We start from the raw sequence: 26,044 nt of genomic DNA, 5'->3' as shown, positions 1-26,044 counted from the left end.
TCCCTTAATTTAACTAAAATTTTACCTGTACCATGAGGTTGTGATCCAAAACATATTCTTCTATGTGTAAGTCTGTCTATTCCAATCTCAATATGTGAAAATATTAAAACACATATTGTGGCAGAAGTAAAGGTTAATTCTGTTCATGGCAAACATAGGATGGGAAGATACAATGGCATTGAGTTCTAAGCTCTGCCTTTGTTTATTTCCTATTTATGACAATAAAGTCCTTTCTGAACACCAGGGTTTACCAACAAACAGCCAAGCCTGCAGGAGGCCCTCAGGCAGGTCCATCCCTCACCACCACAGGACCCCTGTACCTGGCTGAAAGGATGACCCTGAGTCTAAGTACAGGAGCATAAAGACAAGGCCCCTCTTGACCAGCCCCTGGCACGCACCCCCAGGGAGAGCAGACAGTGCTCACTCTGCCACACCAGTAGAAGCAGGTGTACAGGGCGGGCATTAGTCCTCCACTCCTGAGACAAGAGCCAGAGGTGGGGTGCTGCCACCCAGAGCAGGGTGTTGTGGGGAGCACGGTCAGCTGCAAGAACACGTGTGGCTTCAGTGAGAATGAGAAGAAGGAGCTGATTCACCAGGCATGGGGGAGAGACAAAGGAACCTGCTGCCCCATTGTGTGGATGTCCAAGGAGACTAGGAGCTTTGACAAAACAGTGAGGAGGAGGAAACCTCTGAGAGTGGGTGACACGGAGCCAGGCGGAGGGGAGGACACACTGAAATGATGTTTCTTCCCCACACAAGGCAGGTAAAAGGCAGGGGCTAAATAATCCCCCAGCACATACAGAGTCACCTCTCCAGAGAAGTGTTTCCTCCTCAGTGACCAACACAGGGGAAGGAAACACAAAACCCTTTGTGACACTAGAGCGTAGCGTGCATGTTTCCTTACTGCAAAGATATTATTGAAAATTTATTGGCAGGAGATAACTGAAAAAACAAGGCTTAAGTTTGTATTGAAATGAGGTCAGAAGTCATCCAGTTGTAGATGAAAGAAGCCAGGGCATTGCAGGGAAAAAGCCACCTTGAGTCCTGAGGAAAATTAAGAACAGGTGGAGAAAGGAAGCAGCAAGGTCTGGAAGGAAACCTCAGCTTCCTGCTGCACCTGGTCAGGTGCTGGGTATGAGACCCTGATGGCCCCTTCATGGCCCGCAGTAGGTTTGTGCCTGGGCTCACACTGATGTCCCCTCACTGTGTCACTTGCACAATAGTACAAGGCCATGTCCTCAGCTCTCAGACTGTTCATTTGCAGATACAGCGAGTTCTTGCCGTTGTCTCTCGAGATGGTGAATCGACCCTTCATGGCGTCTGTATAGTATGTGCTACCACCACCACTAATTCTTGAGACCCACTCCAGCCCTTTACCTGGAACCTGGCAAACCCAGTTAATGTCATAGCTGCTAACTGTGAATCCAGAGGCTGCACAGGAGAGTCTCAGGGACCCCCCAGGCTGGACCAAGCCTCCTCCAGACTCCACCAGCTGCTCCTCACACTGGACACCTGCAAACACAGACACATGCTGGTCAGAAACTGCCACACACCTCCTGTTTCTCTCACTCACAGACACTCACACACTCAGTATCTCTAGTTCTCCATGAATTACCTTGTAACAGAACAATGGGGAAAACCCCGCTCAGCCCAGACACCATGGTGAGCCTCTGTGTTCAGTCCTGATCACTGAATGGGCACACCTGGGAATGCCAGGGCTGGGACCCTTCTTGCAGAGCTGCAGGGTGAGGGCTGGGTTGGTTTACATCAGCAGAGGCAGGGCCCCACTTGCATGTCCCCTGATACATAGCAAGTGTTGGGGTGAGACACCTGAGAAGAGGACAGTGCTCCAGAACATATTCGAGTTACCTCTGAAGCTTGTGGATAGTGAAAATATTTGGTGAAATGTGGTTTATTATTGTTAGGTTGAGCTGTGAGAAATGTTTAGCATACATAATCTTATTTCATTTCTACAGAGGGATGCAAATCATGTGATTTAGGTGTGCAAGTTTGCTACATTTTTTTTTTTTTTTTTGCAATCACACCAGAGGAGGTTTATTTTCTGGCTAGCCAGGGTCCAAGCCCCAGAGCACCAACGCAGTGGCCACTCTCGCAGGCAAGGACCCCGACCGGAACAACGGCATGCCTTTTATCCCCATGGTGCACAAGCTGACTACGCATGGATCATGCGTTGACCTTTAAAATGACTGGTTGCTCACTATTGCCTTTTGAAATAATTGGCGGGTTGGTTGCCCTCTATTGCCTGATGGGCCAGTCGCCGGTGCTTCAATGACCTCATCCCATAACTCCCCATACAGCGGGGTAGCAAGCAAGCAATGACCAGAAGCAAAAGTTTGCGGTTAGCTCATTGCCCCACCCAAGTAAATTCCTGACAATTGGAAAAACTCCTCTGCCCTTCCTCTGTCCTACAAATTCCTCTGCACTTCCTCTGCCCTACATTCCCCCCTTTCTCTAGGTAGCAGACGAGCACTCTTGCTCGTCCTCAAGGTCTCTTAGGTGGTCTAGTTCTATAGCACTTGACCATAGCTGCTGATATTGTTGTTGCAATACGAGTAGCTGGACAGTGTTTATCCGTTCTTTCACAAAAGCTACTAGTCTATTAATTACACATGGCGTGAAAGTAAGGACTAAGATTAGCATAATGAGTGGGCCTAGTAGGGTGGATAGTAGCGTTGTTAACCAGGGGGAACTGTTAAACCAAGACTCAAACCAACCTGCTTGCTGTTCATATTCCCATTTGCGGCGGGCAAGCCCTTCCCTGACCTTAGCTATAGATTCTCTAACAACTCCCGTATGGTCTGCATAGAAACAACATTCTTCTTTGAGGGCAGCACACAGTCCTCCTTACTGGAGGAATACTAGATCTAACCCCCTCTGGTTCTGGAGCACTACCTCAGATAGGGAGGTTAGTGACTTTTCTAGGTGTGAGATTGAATCTTCTATCCTTGCAATATCTTCATCAACAGCTGCCCTGAGAGTATTAAACCCTCTTTGCTGCATTGCCAGAGAAGAGATACTAGTTCCTGCTCCTATTGTCCCTAAGCCAAAAAGAGTAGCCAGGGTTATGGCTGTGAAGGGCTCTCTTTTTCTTTCAAAAATTAGGTTGGTGACTCTTCGCCCTACTATGCCCTCATACATTGTCTCCTCAGTGTGGTATATTATTTTTGGGAACACTAACACCATTATACAGTAATCTTTAGACCCATGTAAGGTTATGGGGTTGGTGGGGGTTAGGAGTGGTAAGTACAGCTGTAGGTCTCTACCCCAAAAACATTAGACCAAAACCACAACAACCAATCCCCACCGTGACCTGTCCATGTTTGTCACTCAGTCAATCTTTAGATGCCACAACCCCAGTCCAAGTCTGTGTCAGCGGTCTTGGGCTGTCGCCGCCACTCGGGTCAGTCTGGTCTTCAGAGGATTCTTCGGGTCTGCAGTTGCTTTCCACTGGTCCTGGCACCGCTCCTGGTCTTTTTAATTAGCAGGTCTCACGTGGGAGTGGTGTATCCAGATCGCTACTATTCTATCGACCTTAAGAGCAGTGGGGGTAACAAGAATAATTTGATAGGGGCCCTTCCACCTCGGCTCGAGGGTTCTGCTGTTATGCCGTTTCACCCACACCCAGTTCCCCGGCTGGTGTGGGTGAAATGGGTGTCCGGCAACCTCCTCCTCAGGCCGGTAGATAGCATGGAGGGCCAGCCATACTTGACTGTGGACACGTTGCAGAGCCTGCACCGCTTGTAACACTTCTTTGGGATGTCCCGGAAGAGCCTCAGGGCTCATCCTAGGAACTACAGGAGGGGGTGTGCCATACATGATTTCCAAAAGGGGTTAAACCCAAGTGATAAGGGGTGTTCCGGGCTCGAAACAGGGCGAAGGGAAGGAGGGTCACCCAGTCTCCGCCAGTCTCTAGGGCCAATTTAGTCAGGGTCTCCTTTATTGTTCTGTTCATTCGCTCTACCTGCCCAGACCTCTGGGGATTATATGCACAATGTAATTTCCAATCTATCCCCATAGCCTGGGCCAGCCCTTGACTAACTTGACAGACAAACGCAGGTCCATTATCTGATCCTATCCCTTCTGGCAGTCCATACCTGGGGACTACTTCTCCTAATATTTTCTTAGCTACTGTCAAAGCTGTTTCTCCTTTCGTAGGGAAGGCTTCTACCCATCTGGAAAACATATCTACCATGACTAGTAAATAATGATACCCATACTTCCCAGGCTTGACCTCTGTGAAATCCACTTCCCAAAATAGTCCTGGCTGCCTCCCCCTTTCCCTCATACCTGCATGGGTCCCTCTGGTCCTCCCCGGCTGCATGACCTGACAGGCTCGGCAACTTTTGACGATGTCATCTGGAACCCGTCCTTGTGACTTGAACCTTAGTTGAGCAGTGTCCAGCAGTTGCAGCATCTTTCTCTTCCCTAGATGTGTGGTCTGATGTAGGTGTTCTGACAGGTGGCGTCCTAAGAGTTCTGGCACTATTAGGCGATGCCCTTCGTCCCGCAGCCAGCCATCTTCACTTTCGCTTACACGTAGCTGCTCTGAGGCCCAGACCTCATCTACACTGGAATAGTCCGGCAGAGGAGGCAACCGTCCCATGCCTGGGGGTGGCAGGCTAAGGTGCAGGATGTTTGGCTGCGGAGTGTCTTCTGCAGCCTTCTTAGCTTCATCGTCTGCTCTCCGATTGCCCCGTGCTTCCACGGAATCCCCGCTCTGGTGTCCTGGGGTATGGACTACCGCCACTGCCTTTGGCAGCAAAACAGCCTCCAGTAGGTGGAGTATTTCAGGCTTGTGCTTAATTTCCTTTCCCTCTGCCATGATGAAGCCCCTTTCCCTGTAGAGGGCCCCATGTATGTGCACAGTCCCAAAGGCATAGCGGCTGTCAGTGTACACCGTCAGCCTTTTTCCTCGGGCCTGGCTAAGAGCCTCCGTCAGCGCTATTAGTTCTGCCTTCTGAGCAGATGTCCCTTGCGGAAGGCATGCCGCCCATATAAGTTTACCTTGGTCATCTACTATGGCCGCCCCTGCGTACCTGCGTCCGTCCTGGACGAAACTGCTTCCGTCCGTGAACCAGGTCAGGTCGCTACCTGGATCCTTCAAGTCTCTACGGGTCGTCTGGGTCTTGGCTAGGATCTCAAGGCAATCACGTTCAGGTGCGGCTGCATGGGGGTTGGCAGAAGCGGAGCCGGCTTTAAGGTGGCAGGGGTCTGGAACTCGATGCGGGGTGCATCCAGCAAAAGCCCTTGGTAATGAGTCAGCCTCGCATTTGTGATCCACCGTCCCGGTGGCTGCTTCAGAACCCCCTCTATGGCGTTCGGGGTGGTGATCTGCAGCTGCTGCCCTAGGGTGAGCTTATCAGCGTCTTTGACCAACAGGGCCGTGGCTGCGATGATTCGCAAGCACGCTGGCCACCCCGCCGCCACCGGATCTAATATAGTTTTTTTTTTTTTGACAAGTACGCCACCGGTCTCTTCCAGGGTCCCAGGGCCTGCGTGAGTACCCCCTTGGCTATTCCCCTCTTCTCATCTATGAACAGGTGAAACTCTTTTGTAGGATCAGGGAGTGCTAGGGCCAGGGCTTCCAGCATGGCTGCCCTCAGGGCCTGAAAAGCATCTTCCATTTGCACAGTCCACTCCCTTGCTCGCCCCGCCTTATGCCCTTCATACAGAGGTGGAGCCTTTTCCGCAAACCCTGGAATCCAGAGGTGACAGGAACCCACCAACCCCAGGAATTCCCTCAGTTCTCGGCTCAAGGCTGAAGTGGGTATCTTTAACACAGTCTGCTTCATTGCCTCGGTTAGCCACCTTTTATTTTATATCCCAAATAGGTGACTTCATCCTTGCAAATTTGAGCCTTCTTTACACTGGCTTGATACCCCAACTCGCCTAATATTTTGAATAAGTTTTTGGTGCCCTCTAGGCAGGCCCGGGGATTAGGTGCAGCTAACAGCAAGTCATCCATGTACTGCAGCAGAGTCACCTCTGGGTGATTAGTTTGGTACTCACCAAGGTCATCATGGAGGGCATCGTTGAACAGGGTAGGCGAGTTTTTAAACCCCTAGGGCAGTCTCGTCTATGTCAGCTGCCCATGAATTCCTCTCTCATTGTCCCGCCACTCAAAGGCGAAAATCTCCTTGGCTGCATGTCGGCACCGCCAGGCTAAAGAAGGCATCCTTTAGGTCTAGGATGGTATACCAAGACAGCGTGGGAGAGAGCAAGCTCAACAGAGTATAGGGGTTAGGGACTGTGGGGTGGATATCCAGGGCCCTTGCATTGACTTCCCTGAGGTCTTGCACAGGCCTATAGTCCTTACCTCCCGGTTTCTTCACCGGAAACAGGGGGGTGTTCCAGGCCGACTGGCATTTCCAGAGAATCCCACCGTCCAGGAGTCTCCGAATGTGGGGTGTAATTCCCATTCTGGCTCCCTGAGACATGGGGTACTGTCTGACTCGGCTCTGGGTTTTAACTCAACGTAAAGAGGCGGCCGGTGTTTTGCTCATCCTGTGCCCCCTGTCTCGGCCCACACTATGGGAAATTCACAGAGCCATTGCTCCATGCCTTCCTCTCTGCTTTTTGTGGGCTAGTATAGTCTATATTCATCTGCCTGTGTCAGGGTCAGGATCTGAGTGACCTGGGGGCTGTTGATGAGATTGCCTTTATTATCAGTTATTATTACTCTCTCTTCTTCAAAATGAATTTGAGCCTTAAGCTTGGTAAGGATGTCTCTTCCCAGTAGTGGTGTGGGGCACTCAGGGATGACCATAAAGGCGTGACTCACTTGTCCTAAACCCAAATCCAATCTTTGCTGTGTGGTCCACCGATATAGTTTGGCTCCTGTTGCCCCCTGCACCCAACTGGTCTTACTGGACAATTTTCCTGTGTCTTCCGTTACTACTGAATGTTCTGCTCCTGTATCTATGAGGAAGCTGACTGGGTTCCCCTCCACTTGCAAAGTTACCCTAGGTTCGGGGAGGGGGACAGAACCCTGTCTTCCCTATTCGTCTTTCACCTGTCCTGCAACCATGACTTTTTCAGGACCTCTAAGCCTTCACCCCCCCTTTCTTTTGGGGGCACTCTCGGGCCCAATGCCCATGCTCCTTGCAATTGGCACATTGATCCTTCCTAGCCTCTCCTGCCGGGGCCTTTCCCTATCCTCTGACCCTATCTGCCCCCCTCTTGTGGTGGCTAGCAGGATTTTAGCCATCTCTCTGTTTGCTTTCCGTGCTTCCCCAGCTTGGAATTTTCTATCTTCTATCCTGATCCTCTCTAACCTCTCTTCTGGCGTCTCTCTATTGTTATAGACCTTCTCCGCCACTTCCAACAGGTCCTGCAGAGTCTTTTCGCCTAATCTATTCTCTGCACCTTGCGCCTAATGTCGAGGGCCACCTGATTGACAAACGCCATTATAACAGCGGCTTATTCTCCTCCATTGTGGGATCTATGGGGGTGTACTGCCGGAAGGCCTCTATGATCCTCTTTAAGTATGCTGCCAGGCTCTCTGGCCCCTGACGAACATCTCCTACCTTGGCCAAATTGGTCGGCTTTCGCGCCGCCATACGGAGACCGGCCATCAGAGTCTGGCGGTAGACCTGGAGACCCTCCCTACCTTCAGCTTCATTGTAGTCCCAAAGCGGCTGTTCAAGGGGAAAAATTCGGTTGATGGTTTGCGGGTTTGTAGTAGGTCTGCCGTCCTCCCCCGGAATCAGCTTCCACACCTCCCCCTGAATCCTTTCTCTTTCCTCCGTTGTGAAGAGCACCTTAAGCAACTGCTGGCAATCATCTCAGGTGGGCTGATGAGTAAAAAGAACAGAGTCTAAAAGATTAATTAGGTCTCTCAGATTCTCGGAGATTGGAGTCCGGCAACGCTGGCGTCCCAACAGACCGCGTGCCCCCTCCTTTCTGACCTCTTTAACTGCCAGAACTTCCGCCTTTCCCCTCGGGGCAGGTAGGAGGGCCTTCAGCCAGGGTGGCGGGTCTAGAACCAAGTCTTGCCAGACCACAATATAGGGGATCTGATCAGGGTGGCCGTGGTGGTCAAATACCACCCCGTTTACCTTTTCGATCAAGGAGGCATCAAATGAGCCCTCCCTGGGCCACCCCACTCCAAACGTGGGCCACTCGGCCTCACAAAGGGTAACAAACTTTCCCTTCTTGACCTCCAGGGACAGGTTGTGTGCCCTTGCCCTGACATCCTTAAAATGGCTCACCAGGATGGACAACGGCGTTGTTAGAGCCTGTCTCATGGCTAGTCAATAATAGGCAGATGTGCAAACCGATATTCTGCAGTTGGGGCACTGGGGACAAGGATCTGAATCTCTAGCCTTTTACACTCCCTACGGAGGTAACGGCCGTGCCCCTCCCGCACTAGCCACTCCTGGCACGGGCGGCAGGAGATCCACTGTGCGCTGCCAGCCCATGCAGGGGAATACTCACCTGGAGGTTCTAGTCACCCCTGTGGATCTTTTTGTGGGTCCCCTGATTCCATGGCCCCAGCCCGAAAACCCATGCAACCCTGATGGGTTCTCGGGCTGAAACCATAGAACCCAGAGACTCCAACAAGCCAACGAGAGATGTCACACTCACACACACACAGAAAGCCGGCGACAAACAAAGCAGACAACAGACAAGTGGACAGTGAGGTAAACAGACAACCTAACCTGGTCTGGACCTACTCCCCGGTCTCCTCCTGACCGAGCCCTTGGTTACAAGGTCAGCTCCGGAGTCCAAACGAGGCCAGAGGATGTCTCCGCCTGGCTCCTACTGGCGACCCACCAGCGCATCTGCCTAGGTCCTGTGCTGGCGTCCTGATTCAGGGTCCTGCAAGGCGATTCCACGTCCCTTGCTCAACACCACACCCGGCTAGTCTGGGAGTGGATTTTCACACTCCTCCCTCAGCCCTGAATTCTATCCGGTAGTCTGTGGGGAAGGCAAATCCCGACGAGCCCCCAAATGTTAGGGACCGACCTTCCACAGCCCCACCAATCAGAAAAGCAGAGACATCGAGGATGCAATCACACAAGAGGAGGTTTATTTTCTGGTTAGCCAGGGTCCAAGCCCCAGAGCGCCAACACAGTGGCCACTCTTGCAGGCAAGGACCTGCTACATTTTTCATATGTAAAAAGTACACCCAGAAACATGAAGGGGCCAAGAGATGTGCCCAGCAGATCATTTCTCGTCAGAGTGAGCCAGGTGTCTGAGCTGGTGCACCTCACTGCTGCACACACCTTGCTCACAAACCTACCAGACCAGAGATGAACATGCATAATTATGCTTGGACAACCCCTGTCTTTAGTGAGATCATGGCATTAATTTCCTTTATTCTTGTTTCCCCCAAATTTTGAGAGAACTAGTTTCATTTAGGTGTGTATCTAGGAGTCTCTGAATTTTCATGTGGTATTTTTCCATCTCTCTGTAACTTTCTATATGAAATAATACACTTCTGTTTTTAATATCTTCAATGAAGTATAACTGAAATACAATAATCTTCTAAAGTGTACAATTTGAAAAAGATTGACATAATCATCAGCATAATCAAGGTAGACTGTTAAGTGAATAACCCTCAACATGTGCATGTCTCTGTGCATGTGTGAGAGAGACAGAAGGTGGGACAGAAAAAGGGTTCCTACTTGGATGACTACAACTTACATAGTCCTTGAATAAGAAAAGGCATTGGTCCTTGATGACCACATAAGACAGAGATTACAAAGTAAGGTACCTAAATATAATTATGTATTTATAGAAATATTATTTTCTAATTATATATATTAATAATATCTAGAGCTACATCTATCTATTTTTATCTAGTAGAATAGATTCAATGGAGGATATCCAATGGTTGTATATGATTGAGACGGGAAACCCCTTCCCCACTACCTCCCCCCTCTGGACCCAACTGCCCTGAGGCTGGAACCTGGACAATGCTGTCATGGGTCCCTGGCCCCCAGTGCTGATCCTGCCTGCCCCTAAGGAGAAGTTGGTGTCTAGGATCACACGGAAGTCCCATTTTGTGGTGACATGTCCCTCTCACTTTGTCCAGGACAGTCATACCTAGTGGTGTTGTTGGTGGTCATGGAGCTCACCTGCAGGTATGACTAGTTCTTGGATGTTGATCAGGACATGCTGACTCAGCTCTTGAGGTACAGGTTGTAATTTATGCCCCCTCATCATATAAGTTCCTGACCCACACCAGTCCCTTCCTCTGGGATTGGCAGACCCAGCCCCTGCAGTAACCACTGGGTGTGATGAAACATCCAGACACAGCACAGGTTGGGGAGTCTGCTAGGACACCCTGAGTCCTGAGCCTGACACCCAGAGTACACCTGGGACAGGATACCTGGGGACAAGGAGTATCTTTCCCTGTCAATTATGCATTGTCACAACCATCTCCCAGACCTGTGTCTCAAATCTGAGACGCTCACCTTGGGGACATAGCACCAGACAAAGAAGAAGACCCAACAATTTCATCTTTTTCTAGACCACAGCTCTGACTTCCTTAGAGTCCACATCCCCATCTGACTAAAGATGTGCTTGTATGCACAACCCCAAAGTGGATTCTGTACTAGCACCTGCCAAGGTCCATGCCTGTGATTGAGCCCTGTTTTTCTGAATGGAGAGGGACTGAGTTCAGGCTCCTATAGTCCTTCTGAGGCCCGTGGGTCATCTCTTCTTAGGAACATAAGTGGGGCTTCATGTTAGGATATGACAGTGCTTTTCCTGAGAGGGGTGTTGGGATCAGGTCTAAGGTTAGTCCAACCCAATGAACAAAATGCCACAACCTGCAATCCACTCCTGACCTTTGTTGGCCCCAGACCAACTCCTCCATCCACGCAGGCTCTGGGACTTCCCACTGAGTGGTGAGCACAATGAAGGTCCTGCTTTCTTTCCCTGGACCTTTTCTCAGACGTGGGTCTCATCTCCCCTGGGAGCCAGTTACCTCTTTACACTATTCTCACCTGAGTCTGAGGCATGACCCATGTTCCCTCATTCTCTGCATAATGATCGGATCAGAAATCATATGGTGGAAACACCAGGTGTCCCCGTTGTGCTCATCTGTTGCATACCCCACACCGTGCTTTCCTTATTTATTTTCTGAAATGGAATTCATATCCCACATGGGGTACACATTTGTCTATGGATGGGGAGCAGAAATGTGTCATCCTAGCTTACCTGTCCCAGGCAAGCTTGGAAACTCTGAGGCCTGCTCACCATCCAACTCCTCTGCAGGGCAGGCTAAGGTTACTGCCTGTGAGATCTGCAAAGATAATGATCATGATTGCAGGGCAGGCCTGCTCTTCTCATATCCAAAGTGATTTCTCCTAGAGAAAATGTTAATAAACCACTCACCTGAGAGTCCATGTTTTCAGTTTTACTTCTAAGAAATGTACCTTAGACATGAAACTATTACCTGAGTATAAATTGCTTTAGAGAAAAGTTATCAGGATTCTTTTGTTTCATTCAGAGAACATTAGTTCCTTGTCTTATAGTTGAATTTGGATGTCACCTAGAATGGAAAGGGGATACTGACATAGCTAGGAAAGCATTTCCTATTCTCAGTGTTTCATCTGGCACTGGACTGCCCCCTTCTGTTCAAAGGGGAAGTATAGCAGGATGGACAAATGATATTGGGGATTATTAGGTAGTTATGGGAGATGCAGAAACAGCTGAAAGAGTGAACTGGTGAAGTAAATTGATTGGGCATGATGGCTCTGGGTGGTCCAGAGAGAGCTGAGAGACAGGAAAGGATTGCTGAGTAACTGAGGGTTTTGGCTTGGAGTCCAAGGCTACTCCCAGAAGGCTGATGCAGCATGGCCTTCACAGAGAAGGGAGACAATGCATTGGAAAGAGATTGGGGATAACAACTAAGTGACGGTTTTGAAACATTGCAAATAAGACCAATAGATTATTGAGGGCTTATAAAAGATGACAAAGCAAAAGAAAAAAGTAATGATCACTGGTTGAGAGACTATTGGAATGGGAAGTTGGTATGAATGCTGAAAGAGAGCAGTAAGACATAGTAAAAAATATTGAATAAATGATAGAGGCAGCAACACAAAGATAGTAAAAAACTTTGATATCCCACATGTAATGGTGGGTAGATTGTCTGGACAAAATAAATATGTAAATGCTGAACAGAAAAAAAATACTCTAGTCCCAAATGGACTGAACACAACAACATATCCCATGAGTGTTAGTTCCTTATGTGCACATTTGCATCTCATAATATTTTGAAATAGAAGGAAAGAAATACAGACAGCACCCCATCCAACCCCAGCAAAATACACATTAGGTTCAGTACACAAGAACACGCTCTAGGACAGACCATTTGTGAGCCCACAAAACAAATCTTATAAATTTAAGAACATTAAAATTATACCCCTCATATAGTTCAACTGAAATGGTATGAAAATGGAAGTGAATGAAGGAATATTCTAAAACTGAAAATATGTGGAAATTAAACCACCCTTTGGAGAACAACCAGTGTACCAAAGAAGAAATCAATATGGATTTCTCCTACACTGCTGGTGGGACTGTAAACTAGTTCAACCTCTGTGGAAAGCAATATGGAGATACCTTAAAGCGATACAAGTGAATCTGCCATTTGATCCAGCAATCCCATTGCTGGGCATCTACCCAAAAGATCCAATGACACTCTACAAAAAAGACACCTGCACTAGAAAGTTTATAGCAGCACAATTCATAATAGCAAGGCTGTGGAAACAGCCCAAGTGCCCCTCAATCCAAGAATGGATTAATAAAATGTGGTATATGTATACCATGGAGTACTATTCAGCTCTAAGAAACAATAGTGACGTAGCACATCTTATATTTTACTGGTTAGAGCTGGAACCCATACTATTAAGTGAAGTTTCCCAAGAATGGAAAAACAAGCACCACATATACTCACCAGCAAATTGGTATTAACTGAACAGCACCTAAGTAGGTACCACAGTAATAGGGTATTGGGCAGGTGGGAGGGGGGAGGGGGCGTGTATATACATATATAATGAGTGAGATGTGCACCATCTGGGGGATGAGTATGCTGGAGACTCAGACTTGTGGGGGGAGGGGGAGAAATGGGCATTTATTGAAACTTTAAAATCTGTACCCCCATAATATGCCGAAATAAAAAATAAAAGTTGGGTTTTTGAAAAAATAAACAAAATTGACACACCTTTGGCTAGACTAATGAAAAGTAGAAAAGAAAAATCTCTAATAAGCTCCACCAGGAACAATAAAGGAGAAATTACAACTGATGCCACGAAGATACAAGATATAATTTATGAAAACTACAAAAACCTCTATGCACACAAACTGGAAAATGTGGAGGAAATTGACAATTTCTTAGAAAAACACATAGCTTCCCTAGGCTCAACCAGGAAGAAATAAAATTTTTGAACAGACCACTATCAAGTACTGAAATTGAAACAGCAATAAAAAACCTTCCTAAAAAGAAAAGTCCCAGACCAGATGGTTTCACACCCAAATTTTACCACACTTACAAAGATCTGGTGCCTATCCTGCAGAAATTATTGCACAACATCAAGAAGGATGGACTCCTCCCAACACATTTTATGAAGTGAACATAACCCTAATACCAAAACCAGGAAAGGATGCAGCAAAAAAAGAAAACTACAGACCAATATTTCTTATGAATATAGATGCAAAAATTCTCAACAAATTTCTAGCTAATCTAATCCAGGTGCTTATCAAGAAAATAATCCATCACAACCAAGTGGGCTTCATCCCAGGAATGCAGGGATGATTCAACATATGCAAATCTATAAATGTAATTCTCCATATAAACAGAAGCAAAAAAAAGACCATATGAGCCTCTCAATAGACACAGAAAAAGCACTTGACAAAATTCAACACCCTTTCTTAACAAAATAGGCACATATGTGGCTTACCTAAAAATGATACAAGCCATATATGACAAACCCACAGCCAACATTGTACTGAATGGGGAAAAATTGAAAGTATTCCCAATTAGAACTAGAACAAGGCAAGGTTGCCCACTATCTCCACTTCTATTCAACATAGTGATGGAAGTCCTTGTACAGCAATCAGACAAGTGAGTGGAATTAAGGGCATCCAAATGGGAGCAGAAGAGATCGAACTCTCATCCTTTGCTGACAATATGATATTGTACCTAGAAAATCCCAAGGATTCAACCAAGAGACTACTTGAATAGATAAATGAATTCAGTTAAGTCTCAGGATACAAAATCAATACACACAAATCAGAAGCATTCATATACACAAACAACAGTCATAGTGAGAAGAGAATCAAAGACTCAATTCCCTTCAAAATAAAACAAAGAAAACAAAGTACCTAGGAATATATTTAACTAAGGAGGTAAAAGACCTCTACAGGGAGAACTATGGAACACTGAAGAAGGAAATAGCAGAGGACATAAATAGGTGGAAGACCATACTATGCTTGTGGGTCAGCAGAATTAACATTGTTAAAATGTCTATGCTACCCAAAGTGATCTACAGAGTCAATGCAATCTCTATTAAAATACCATCATAATTTTCACAGATAAAGAAAAAAAAAACAATTTTATGCTTTGTATGGAATCAGAGAAGACACCGTATAGCAAAAGCAATCCTAGGTAATAAAAACAAAATGGGAGGCATCAATTTACCAAACTTCAAACTATACTACAAGGCTAAAGTAGTTAAAACATCTTGTAACTGGCACAAGAACAGGGACATTGACCAATGGAACAGAACAGAGTAGCCAGATATAAAACTATCCTCATATAGCCATCTAAACTTTGACAAAGCAGACAAACACATACACTGGGGAAAAGAATCTTTATTCAATAAATGGTGCTAGGAAAACTGGATAGCCATATGTAGAAGACTAAAACAAGACCCACACCTTTCACCTCTCACAAAAATCAACTCACGCTGGGTAACAGACTTGAACCTTAGGTGTGAAACTATTAGAATTCTAGAGGAAAGTGTTGGAAATACTCTTCTAGACATTGGTCTAGGCAAAGAATTTATGAAGAAGACCCCTAAGGCAATCATAGCATCAACAAAAATAAATAATTAGGACCTGATCAAATTAAAAAGCTTCTGCACAGCTAAAGAAACTATCAAGAGAGCAAACAGAAAACCTACAGAATGGGAGAAAATTTTTGCAAGCTACACATCTGATAAAGGGCTGATAACTAGAATCTACTTAGAATTCAGGAAAATCAGCAAGAAAAATTCAAACGACCTTATCAAAAAGTGGGCAAAGGACTTGAACAGATGCTTTTCAAAAGAAGACAGAATAATGGCCAACAAATTTATGAAAAATTCTCAGCATCTCTTATCATCAGGGAAATGCAAATCAAAACCACAATGAGATATTACTTATCTCTAGTGAGAATGGCCTTTATGAACAAGTCCCCAAACAATAAATGTTAGTGTGAATGAGGAGAGATAGGAACACCCCTACACTGCTGGTGGGACTGTAAACTAGTTCAACCTCTGTGGAAAGCAATATGGAGATACCTTAAAGTGATACAAGTAGATCTACCATTAGATCCAGCAATCCCATTACTGAGCATCTATGCAAAAGAACTAAAGTCACTCTATGAAAAATACACCTGCACTCGAATGTTTATAGCAGCACAATTCACAATTGCAAAGATGTGGAAATAACCAAAGTGCCCATCAATACATAAGTGGATTAATAAAATGTGGTGTATATATATACCATAGATTACTATTCAGCCATAGTAAACAACCATGATATAACACCTCTTGTATTTTCCTGGCTAAAGCTGGAACCCATTCTATTAAGTTAAGTATCCCAAGAATGGAAAAATAAGTACCACATATACTCACCAGTAAATTGGTATTAACATATCAACACCTAAGTGGACATATAGGGATAACATGTATCGGGTGTCAGGTAGGTGGGTTGGGAGGGGATGTGTATATACATACATAATAAGTGTGATGTGCACCAACTGGGGGATGGACATGCTTAAAGCTCTAACTTGAGGGAGGAGGGAGGGGATGGAAATATATATAACCTTAACTTTTGTACCCCCATAATATGCTGAAAAATATAAAAAAGGAAAAAAAAACATGAAAAAAAGCTTCTTCCATAATCAACTATTTCATGGCCCCTCTAGACACCCTGTTTTTTTCCTCTATGCTAACACAACAGTTTGAACTTACTGTATAAAGTACCATGTTCATCAAGGTGTATTTTAATTAATTAAATTCATCTATCTGCCCCACGCCAAAAAAACATGCTCCTGAATTAGTGTTCCAGTGGGTTGATAATGAGATTAAGAATAAAATGTAAAAATATTGGAAAACAAATTAAAATGAAAGCACAGCATATCAAAACCTATGTGATATAGAAAAACAGTAAAAAGAGGAAATGTTATAGCAATAACTGCCAATAACTACCTACATCAAAACAGTTGAAATGTTTCAAATAAACAACCTAATAATTCATCTCAAGGAACTAGAAAAATAAGAGCAAACTGAATCCAAAGTTATCAGAAGAAGCAATAATGAAGATCAGAGCAGATTAGATGCCCGCACTAAATGTCCACCTTCTAAGAGTGTCATTTAGGATGGATGTGGTGAGCCTAGTGCTGGGACACTGACCACCATGGGATGTCCTTTCTCTTACTTAGGATGCTGACTCCTCTGCCTCTGTCCCACAGGCACTTTATCCTGCTTATTGGCTAGAAGGAACATTCACTTCTGTGTGCTGTGCTGCATTGTGTTGTAAAAGACAAAATCTTTTATTGCTTTTTGGACTTATTCCCAAGGGTTGATAATTAATGTATATTTGGGGACAGGGGAAAGTGACTGGAAGTCACTCTCTGCATTTTGTGCAGGTTAGAATATTTTCTCCCTTTACCACAGACATATCTAACTCAGAGATTACAGAGGGAAACACAGAATCATGAATTCAGAGAAGCTCCCCAGAGGAAACCGTTCTATGGAGAGGAAGCCACAACCCTCAGAGGAAACCAGCTCTTACCCTCCACCTGCACCTGCCCTGTGGTATCTCTCCTCCTTGTGCCCTGTGCATCCCCTGGAGGCCCCGTGCGCCCCCACAGGAGGTTTGTGTCTGGGATCACACTAATGTCCCTCACTGTGTCTCTAGCACAGTAGTATATGGCTGTGTCCTCGGCTCTCAGATTGTTCATTTGCAGATACAGCATGTTCTTGCTGTTGTCTCTGGGTGTGGTGAACCTGCCCTTCACGGCGTCTGCGTAGCTTGTGCTACTACCATCACCAGTAATGTATGAGACCCACTCCAGTGCTTTCCCTGGAGCCTGGCGGACCCAGCTCATGTAGTAGCTGCTGAAGGTAAATCCAGAGGCTTCACAGGAGAGTCTCAGGGACCCCCCAGGCTGGACCAAGCCTCCCCCAGACTCCACCAGCTGCACCTCACACTGGACACCTGCAAACACAGACACATCCTGGTCAGAAATTGCCATGCACACCCTATTTCTCTCTCTCACATCCACTCACACACTCAATATCTCTAGTTCTCCATGAATTACCTCGTAACAGAGCAACAAGGAAAACCCAGTTCAGACTAGACTCCATGGTGAGTCTCTGTGTTCAGTCCTGATCATCAAAAGAGGACAGCTGGGAATGCTGGGGCTGGGGCTCCTCTCCCAGAGCTGCAGGGTGAGGGCTGGGCTGGTTTTCATCAGCAGAGGGAGGGCCCTATTTGCATGCCCCCTGCTATATAGCAGGCTCTGGGTGGGACACCTGAGGAGAGGGAATGTCCCCACAATACCTTGAGTTTTCTGAGGAGGTTGGTGACAATGAAAATATTAGAGGAAATGTGGTATATTGTTATGATATTGAGCTTTGATAAGTACTTAGCATATATCCTCTTATTTCATGTTCACCCATGGACATCGATCATGTGATGTAGTTGTCCAACTCGTCTCCATTTTCAAATATAAAGTAAACCCTGATGCAGCAGGAAGACCCTCAACAGATTCCCATGCCTTGACCTTGGACTTCCCAGCCTCTGGAACTCTGAGTCAGTACACTTCTGTTTGTTTAACATTATTCAGTTTCAGATGTTTTATAATATCACAAAATAGACTAATGCAAACTAAAACATGGTAAATTTGTACTTTGCAATGCTATTTGCACTAGAATGTTGACATATTAATTTCATTAAACTCCAATAAATTATAAATTTAAATATCAGTCAGGTGTGGAAGAAACCTAAGAAGAGCATACAAAGGATAAAAATATAGGTGCCATAAAAAATGAACAAGTAAATTCCACACATTGAAATTGGCCAGTAAGAACTAAAGCTGTAAAGAGCTCATATGAATTAGACATGATGATTATTGATTATATTTGATATTGAGGATGCTACTTATACCAGTGAAAGTAGTTTGCAGATTTGATTGAGGAGACCACAAATTAGCTCATAATATACAGACAATTAAACTTGTAAGACCAGGAAATATGTAATGTATTCAACTCTATCAGTTGCTCTATGAAGAACAAATGGGTAGGTTACCTCTGGATTGGAAGTGGGATTGGTACTTTGTAAATGTAATTCTCTAGGGAAGTTTGCTAATAAAATCTCTCAGACACATCCTGATGCAGGATTGTGGAAATGATGGTGACTTTATTTGTGGCCCCAGGCTGCATAAGCTGCTAAAGACTGGTGCCTTTCTTTGCTGTTTTTTGACCCCAAAGACTTTGCACAGTGACACACTCATCTTAATTTTTGGACAGGAGAGAAACAAAGGACAGAGGTGATGAGGAATCCACCGCCTGATAAGAACTCATGTTGCAGAAATGAAGGTGTGTACAGGGATGAAGGAGGGAATGGGGGATCATTTGCCAAAGACAAATTCAACATTAACAGGCTTCCTCAGGAAGGAAGAAACAGAGATGCTGGCTCAAACTTAGCTGGGGCTGATATAAGGTCATCTTCTGCTACACTGTGCCATTTATACATCAACCAGGATCAGAAATGATTTTTAAACTAAAATCCATAATGTATTAAGATTTCACATGTTTTTTTCCTTAATATAATAATAATGCACCTTAGTCCTCACCACTGTTGGTGATCTCAGGATACTCAAAGCTCCTCTGTGATTTCCTGGTGCAGTTCCTAGGGAAAACTTGCATGAGAAATTGAGCCCTCCTTTAAGTATGACCCACCTCAGACTTTAGACATTTGTCAAACATATCTAACTTAATGTTCTTTTTGTTACATATGGCATTTGGCAGTGTCTTTAAAAGATAAGAAAACATGTCAGTTTTGTTTGTCCCTGAAGGCACCTGCCTCTTTCTGGAGCACAAGCTATTCATGAATGCACAGTTGTGTTTGATTACTAGGAGGCTGTGTGTATGCATTTTGGTGCCTTCCAGAGTGTACCACCACCAGGCGGATCCCAATACCCAAGCAGATGGAAATGCTGAGCTGCTTGATGCCAGGAATTGTCCATATAAGTGACCCCAGCAGGGTTCCAGACCAGTGACGCTCAAGCCTCTGCCTAATGTTCAGCAGACCATTACTCACCCCTAAGAGACCTCCTTCAGGTGCTAACTGGCCACCTGATGGCAGGTCAACCAAGTAGGATAGATATCTAATGAACTACCTGATCTCGTAAAATGTGGAGTCAGTCTGTATGTTGACACTGGTTCCTCTGAGTGTTCTCTGGCTTTCTGACCTTGAAGAAGACAAAATGGACAGAACTATTTTGAGATAGTTCTTTCCCCCACTGCAACACAGACATAGTGAAGGCTGTGGGTCTTTTTACAAGCACCAGGGGCCATTTGTATAAGATCTTCCTAAACGGACATCAGTAAAATACAGCAAAGCAATAAAATGAAGACATAGTCAAACAAAATAAGAATATATGGGATCTCAAACTACGGCCAGCAGGCCACGGGCCAGTGTTTTTCCCCGTTTGTTTTTTTACTTCAAAATAAGATATGTGCAGTGTGTATAGGCATTTGTTCATAGTTTTTTTTAAATCTGTAGTCCGGCCCTCCAACCGTCTGAGGGACAGGGAACTGGCTCCCTGTTTAAAAAGTTTGAGGACCCCTGGTTTAGAATGCTCTTATGTAAAGTTATTCATATATGTAATTAGAATGATTGCACTTCTACATTCTTAGGATTACTGTCAAGATTACATAGGTTGAAGTTACTCCAGTACCTGGCCTTTCAGCAATGTGGGTGTCATACTTATGTGATCATTACTTTAAAATGAACATGTCTCTCAGTTTTCATGTTTTGAAATCTTTGTATTGTCTGCATGTCAAGCATTTTGCAGGGCAAGGAAAGAGAAACTCTAGCCTGGAAATTAGCCCTCAACCCACATATGGTGCCAGGACCAGGCTAACAGTCTCTATGCACCCACTGGAGGCCATGAGCACCCTTGCAGGGCAAGTTCCTGCCTAGGCTCACCCTGGATCCAGAACACGGTGCCCTGGGCACAGTATTAAATGCCTGTGTCCTCCACTGTCACACTTCTCAGCTCCAGGAACACTTGATTCTTGTTTGTGTTTCTGGAGATGCTGACTCTGGACTGGAGGCTGGGGCTGTAGTTGGTGTTCCCATTATCCCAGATCACACCAATCCACTCAAGGCCCTTCCCGTGGGGAAGGCAGATCCAGGATATGGAATATTCTGAAACTGAGCCTGTATAGGTAGCACAGGTGAGGCTGAGCATCCGCGAGGAGACCACCACTCCCTTCCCCAATTGCACAAGTTGGTCCTCGCTCAGGACACCTGCGGACAGAGAACAAGCGTCAGTGACACAGACACAGAGCCTAATGCCCATCACACTGTTTCTGAGACCGTGGATCACTCACTGTGGAGAGCGGCTAGCAGACGGAGGAGGGCCAGCAGAGAGGCCATGTGCTTCTCTGTGAGGACAGTGGTTCCCAGAGCAAAAACACAGAACGTCTTGCTCACACCCCTGCCTGTATCTCCTCTTGAACCTGTGGCCAGTTTGCATAGACAGAGTTGCAGGGACATAGGGTGAAAGAGCCACCTTAATGGGAGCTTACCGTCCCCAGGGCTTTCCTAGGGGAGGATCAGAGAAAGGACCCCATCCTGTAGAACAGTCAACACAACCTCTGGGCTATAAGAAGATGTGGATTCCAACAGGGATCAGGGCTGCTGTGTTCCTCCTAGGGGCCTATGTGTGTGCCACCCTGCTAAATTATCTTTGGATGATCAGCTGAAAGCCATGGGTAGCACCTGGTTTGTTTCAGGAGAATAAAGTACTCTTAGTCTGGAACAATGTTTCTGCTCCCATAACCAACTAAAGGTACGAACAATCAAATGTAATGTAGAGTATGAATGACTTCTGACACAGGAATTAACAAAAAACAGTGTCCTTTATTTCTTGTCTTTTGGACATAGTTTTCAACACTTGTTCATTTTAAAATTCTAAATAGAAATTCATATGAAAAATATGTCAGATATAGCCTCATCAGGGGGTGCAGCTGATAAAGTGTGAAAGCTTCATGTTACTTACAAACATGGAGGGAGGAGACCAAGCAGATAAAACAACTTTGCAAAGAAATTGTTTGAATAATTCCACCTGAGGAAAGCAGGAGGCCCAGATGGACTTTCCTGGTGCTCTCATGAGTTAAAACATAAATTATTAAAGACTTCTTATACTTTCAACCATGATGGTCACTGTATGACTGGCAGACTAATGAATTCAGAATTAAGGGAAACATGCAAAGCCCTGTGATTCAACACATCCCCTTTTACTGTATTTGAGACCAGCCCTCGGTACCACCCCTCTGCCACAGATCCCTCAGCTGACCCTCTGGCCTGAGCATCAGTGGTAAATCCCTGTGGACAGGTGGTACTGTTGGGGGAGGGGATCTCCTAGTCTGTGGTCCATGTGTGGGGCCAGAGCTGGACAGTGGAGTGAATCTCAGTGCTGCAGGGAACACACTACCTTCACCCACTTCTCTCTGGCTGGATGTTGGGCTGCCGTCTGACTTCCCCACTGGCATGCATCCAGCTGTGGTTAAATCAGTTATCCAACACTGAAACTAACACAAGGGGTGAAGCCATAACACAAACTGCTTTATTCTTGCACCCCCTCCATGTTAAGATTTCTATAGCTCCAGGTGTGCAAAACATATCTAGTTGTCATGTCTGATGGAGATGGCATCATTCTTGTTGTGTAGTGTTTCTATAATTTTTTTTAACTGTAGCACTCTGTAAGCAATGACCAAATCTGCAGGGCAGACATTCAGCATGGGATTCCCCAAAGGCTGCTGGCTTGGTAGAGAAGTAGACCTGTCTCCAGGAACTCAGCGCTCTTTCTCTCAGGGGAAGATACACAGTCTGCGAGGGTTCAGACACTGCCTCATTATAGGCACCCATGGGTCCTGGGAAGAAGGGAACAAGTACGTGTAGCCCCATCCCCATTCATGTCCCCTGTAGCAGACATGAATCCAAGACCATTTGTGGGGTATGTGGTGCTGCCCAGCTCACCAAGGCTTCTTGAGGGGAGACTGGCAGGCCAGGAAAGGGCTCCCATCATTGCAGGAACAGCTGATGTTACCATCAGGGCAGGAGTGTGCTTCCATAAAAGAAAAAGGAATCAGTTTAACTCTCAGTAAACCAATGATGCAACTGCTCGATTTTGACAATGTATGTACAAGTGCAAACCTAGATGTGTACTTGGTTGAAGGATGATTAATATATTGTTGTGTGAGCATAGCAATGACAAAATGCATGCGTGTATAGCCCCATGGTATTAAATTAAATAGCCACACACCATGCTTCTCAACACCGAAAATTAAGATCACTTCTAATTTTGTATTCAATCCACTCCTCCACACATTCTTCAGAATCTCAATTCACCATTACAAAACATAATCTGCATTTTATTTCAGAATGGATGTCAGTCTTGTATATCTTCATGATTTTTCCTCACCTTGCCTAAAGAATCTTCACAACGCATCACTTCGCAGTGGGAATATCTCACTGCATCTTCATCACGAGACTGGGATGAAATGGACCTGACATCACCTCCAGTCAGCTTCAGTCCCACACTCAAGTGTTTTTCCATTTCCTGCCCTGACAGGCAGTGAACTCCATGGCAGCTGGGCTGCAGTGAGAATGGGAAGATTTCCTCCTCCACATGGGTAGGTGAGGATGCAGATCTGGTTGTAAGAATGCTAATCTCATTCCTGAGACTGGCACCTCTTCACCTAATAAACCCTCAAATGCCCAACTTCCTAATACCATCACCTAGGGTACCAGGGCTTCAGAATATTAATTTTGGGGATACATAAACATTCCTTCCATAGCACCAGACAAATTATGTGGCTTGAAATTATAATGATGAGAAGAACATGGAATATATATTTTCATTCCAAAGAGAGAAATAGAAAGGAAGGAAGTGGCGATGGTTCCAAAGAAGTCCAAAATACAGCAAAGAAAATTTGCTTAGATCTTAAGGCTCAAGCATAATCTTCTGTGATCCAGTTGTCTGCCTTCCTGGCCCACGGGTGCACCAGAATCCCCTCCATGACTTTAGGCAGAGGCACCAGCCCTGAGCCACTGCCCCGCCACATTCATCTCTCCCAGGCCCAGTCAGCTCCACACACAGAGTGAGCTTGCTGATCCTACCCCAAGACCCAGCTGTAGACCCTGACACCAAGGTTTCAGAGGGAGAATGCCTAGCCTGCTGCAGCCTCTGAAAATCAAGATGGTTGCCTCATGCTTCTGAGTCGATTTCAAGTTCAATTTTCTCTCCTCTAGAAGAACAGTGCCTGTGTGCAGCCGAACAGTTCTAGTACTCAGCCCTGCTAAATCCAGAGACTCTGGCAGTGGTTGTTGGTTTTGTTCCATCTACATCCCCTGTGTCTCCTCCTGTATAATACCATAAGCTCTTTATCAAGTCATAGCCCAGTCACACCTTTGCTGCTTGCTTTAGAACACACTTTCTTGTTTGTGAAATATGGATAGGCTGAGGAATATTTAAATCTTCACATTTCTGATACTTTTGTTGTAAATTTTCTTATTCTAACCTCTCTTTTATACTGCAAAGGAAGCAAGCCACGCCTTTGACATGTTGCTTAAAAGTATTCTCACCTAATTGCCCAATTTCATCATTCACAGGTTCTAACTTCCACTAAATACTACCACACAGGTCAGCAAAGTTCTTTGCCACTGTGTAACAGTGAATAACTTTCCTTCACTTTCTACTAACATGCTACAACCTCTGTCCCAGGTCTCACTGGAAACACCCACACATCTAGACTTTCCAGGAATTACAAATCTTTCCAGCCATTTACACGTTACACAGCCTCAGGCTGCTTCCATAATATTTACATGCATATAACTTCACTTCTTAGTATCAAATTAAAGCCAAATTATTTTTTACTTGTTTAAGTTGCAGTAATCAGTTTTTGATTTGTGATCTTTCTACAAATTCAATGTAGTTAAATGATTATCTGAATGTCTTTGTTAGTGCTGTGGTATTTATTTGATTTCAATTTTTGCTTTGTTTAAAAAAAATAAACTTTGGTCTTAATTCCTTTATTGATCCAATAATCATTGTTTAAATTCCATGCATTTTTATAATATCTGAATTTCCTATAGGTATTGAACTCTAATTGCAGTCCACTGTGGTCTAAGAAGATATTAGGTATAATTTTCTTTTAAAAAAATTCAGACTGGTTGTGACGTACATATGGTCTATCATGGAAAGTACTCCACGTGTTGATAAGAAGAATATTCTGCCTGCTCATGAGATGTATATTCTGCAGTTATTGGGTAGAATGTTTTATACACATCTGTTAGGTCCATGTTTTTTTTCTAAAGAAAAGTATAGGTTTAAGGCATTTATTAAATTTTCTGTCTGTCTAAATGGTCTTCACACTGTTGTGAGTGAAGCGTTGAAGTTCTCACTGTGACCTTACAGCTGTCTCTCTCTTTAGACACAGCAGGTCCTGTTGTGTGTGTCAGGGTGTTCCAGTGATGAACACTTACATGTCTGCCATTGTTGTGACCTCTTGTTATATTGATCCCTTTGTATAATGACCTCATTTGTTATGTATATAAATGTTAGATCCCATGTTTTTATATCTGCAACTATTAGATATAACACACACATACTTATTTGACTAAATTTCAGAGGTATTTAATTGCATTTGGTAGAATTATTACCATACCTTCTTTTTGTAATATAGAAAATATATGCATTGCTCACATGAGATAAGCACACACTTTTGAATACAGGAACACAAAAACCTCTTATTGGTCTTTCTATGGATTCTTCATATGGAAGCTGAAAGACATGTCTTCTGACATGGACCCCAGGACTCCTTTCACAGACCCCACACAGAACATGACCCAGCAGGGATGTGAAGGGTTTTCTTCTGTGTTCTTGTATTTGTGTCCCCTTCACAGGGATGCATGAGATCTTCTCCCATCTCTCAAGTGAGCTGTGTCACTATTCAGGACACAGAGGGACAACACAGGCTGGGTCAGGCCACACACATCAGTAGCCACAAGATGGATGTGGGTCAGGGGGCTAAACTGTCCCAAGGAGGACAGGGACCCCCATGGAGCAGAGACCCTGGTGGAGGATCATGAGGATGTGAGAACTTGAGTGCTTGTCCGAGGGGAGAATCCATGAAGGGACATCACCTACCGGTATGAAGATGAAAGCTCATTCCAGGAGGTTTGCATTTACACTGAGGCTGTGATGGTGGAAAATTATTCTCAATTCAGGTTAATCAAGAAACCTCGCAATGATTTGTCTGTCACACAGGAAATTGGGTCACATAAGAATCTGATGTAGGAATGGTCCCTAGACAATTTTTGTCAAAATAGAGATTATTTAAGGCATGGTGCTCCAAGAAGGGAAATACTATGTCCTGACAGACTGAATACTGCTTAAGCTTGCCCTGGACCCTTAACAAATGAATGTTGAGGGGATGTATAGTTTCACTGGAAATGACAGACAATGGTGTCATTTAGTTTTCTGATATTTGACACTAAGTTACTAATT

At 45.0% G+C, this 26,044-nt stretch overlaps 2 long non-coding RNA genes and 1 gene segment (V, D, J or C); 1 reads left to right on the top strand and 2 right to left on the bottom strand.

The window, feature by feature from the left end:
- Positions 1-26,044, bottom strand: part of LOC105861104 (immunoglobulin heavy constant mu-like) — a 701,862-nt gene that overhangs the window by 468,279 nt on the left and 207,539 nt on the right.
- The window catches only part of LOC105860823 (uncharacterized), a 207,887-nt gene that overhangs the window by 181,322 nt on the left and 521 nt on the right, over positions 1-26,044 (top strand). Inside the window, exons 1-4 of one of the 2 annotated variants that reach the window (XR_012919593.1) lie at positions 16,921-17,113; positions 17,944-18,054; positions 18,771-18,839; positions 23,108-23,168. This is a non-coding gene — a long non-coding RNA (uncharacterized LOC105860823). Of the gene's footprint in view, positions 1-16,920; positions 17,114-17,943; positions 18,055-18,770; positions 18,840-23,107; positions 23,169-26,044 lie in introns of those variants that run through there. The other variant, XR_012919594.1, reaches the window with a different exon arrangement.
- The window catches only part of LOC105860818 (uncharacterized), a 40,934-nt gene continuing 16,641 nt past the window's right edge, over positions 1,752-26,044 (bottom strand). The window contains exons 2-3 of the long non-coding RNA XR_012919601.1: positions 11,191-11,275; positions 1,752-3,552 (exon numbers count right to left, since the gene is read on the bottom strand). This is a non-coding gene — a long non-coding RNA (uncharacterized LOC105860818). The remainder of the gene's footprint in view (positions 3,553-11,190; positions 11,276-26,044) is intronic.

Source organism: Microcebus murinus, chromosome 6 (genome assembly GCF_040939455.1).
Source record: "Microcebus murinus isolate Inina chromosome 6, M.murinus_Inina_mat1.0, whole genome shotgun sequence".
In the NCBI taxonomy this organism is placed as follows: domain Eukaryota; kingdom Metazoa; phylum Chordata; class Mammalia; order Primates; family Cheirogaleidae; genus Microcebus; species Microcebus murinus.
This window is presented reverse-complemented; position numbering and strand designations above follow the sequence as displayed.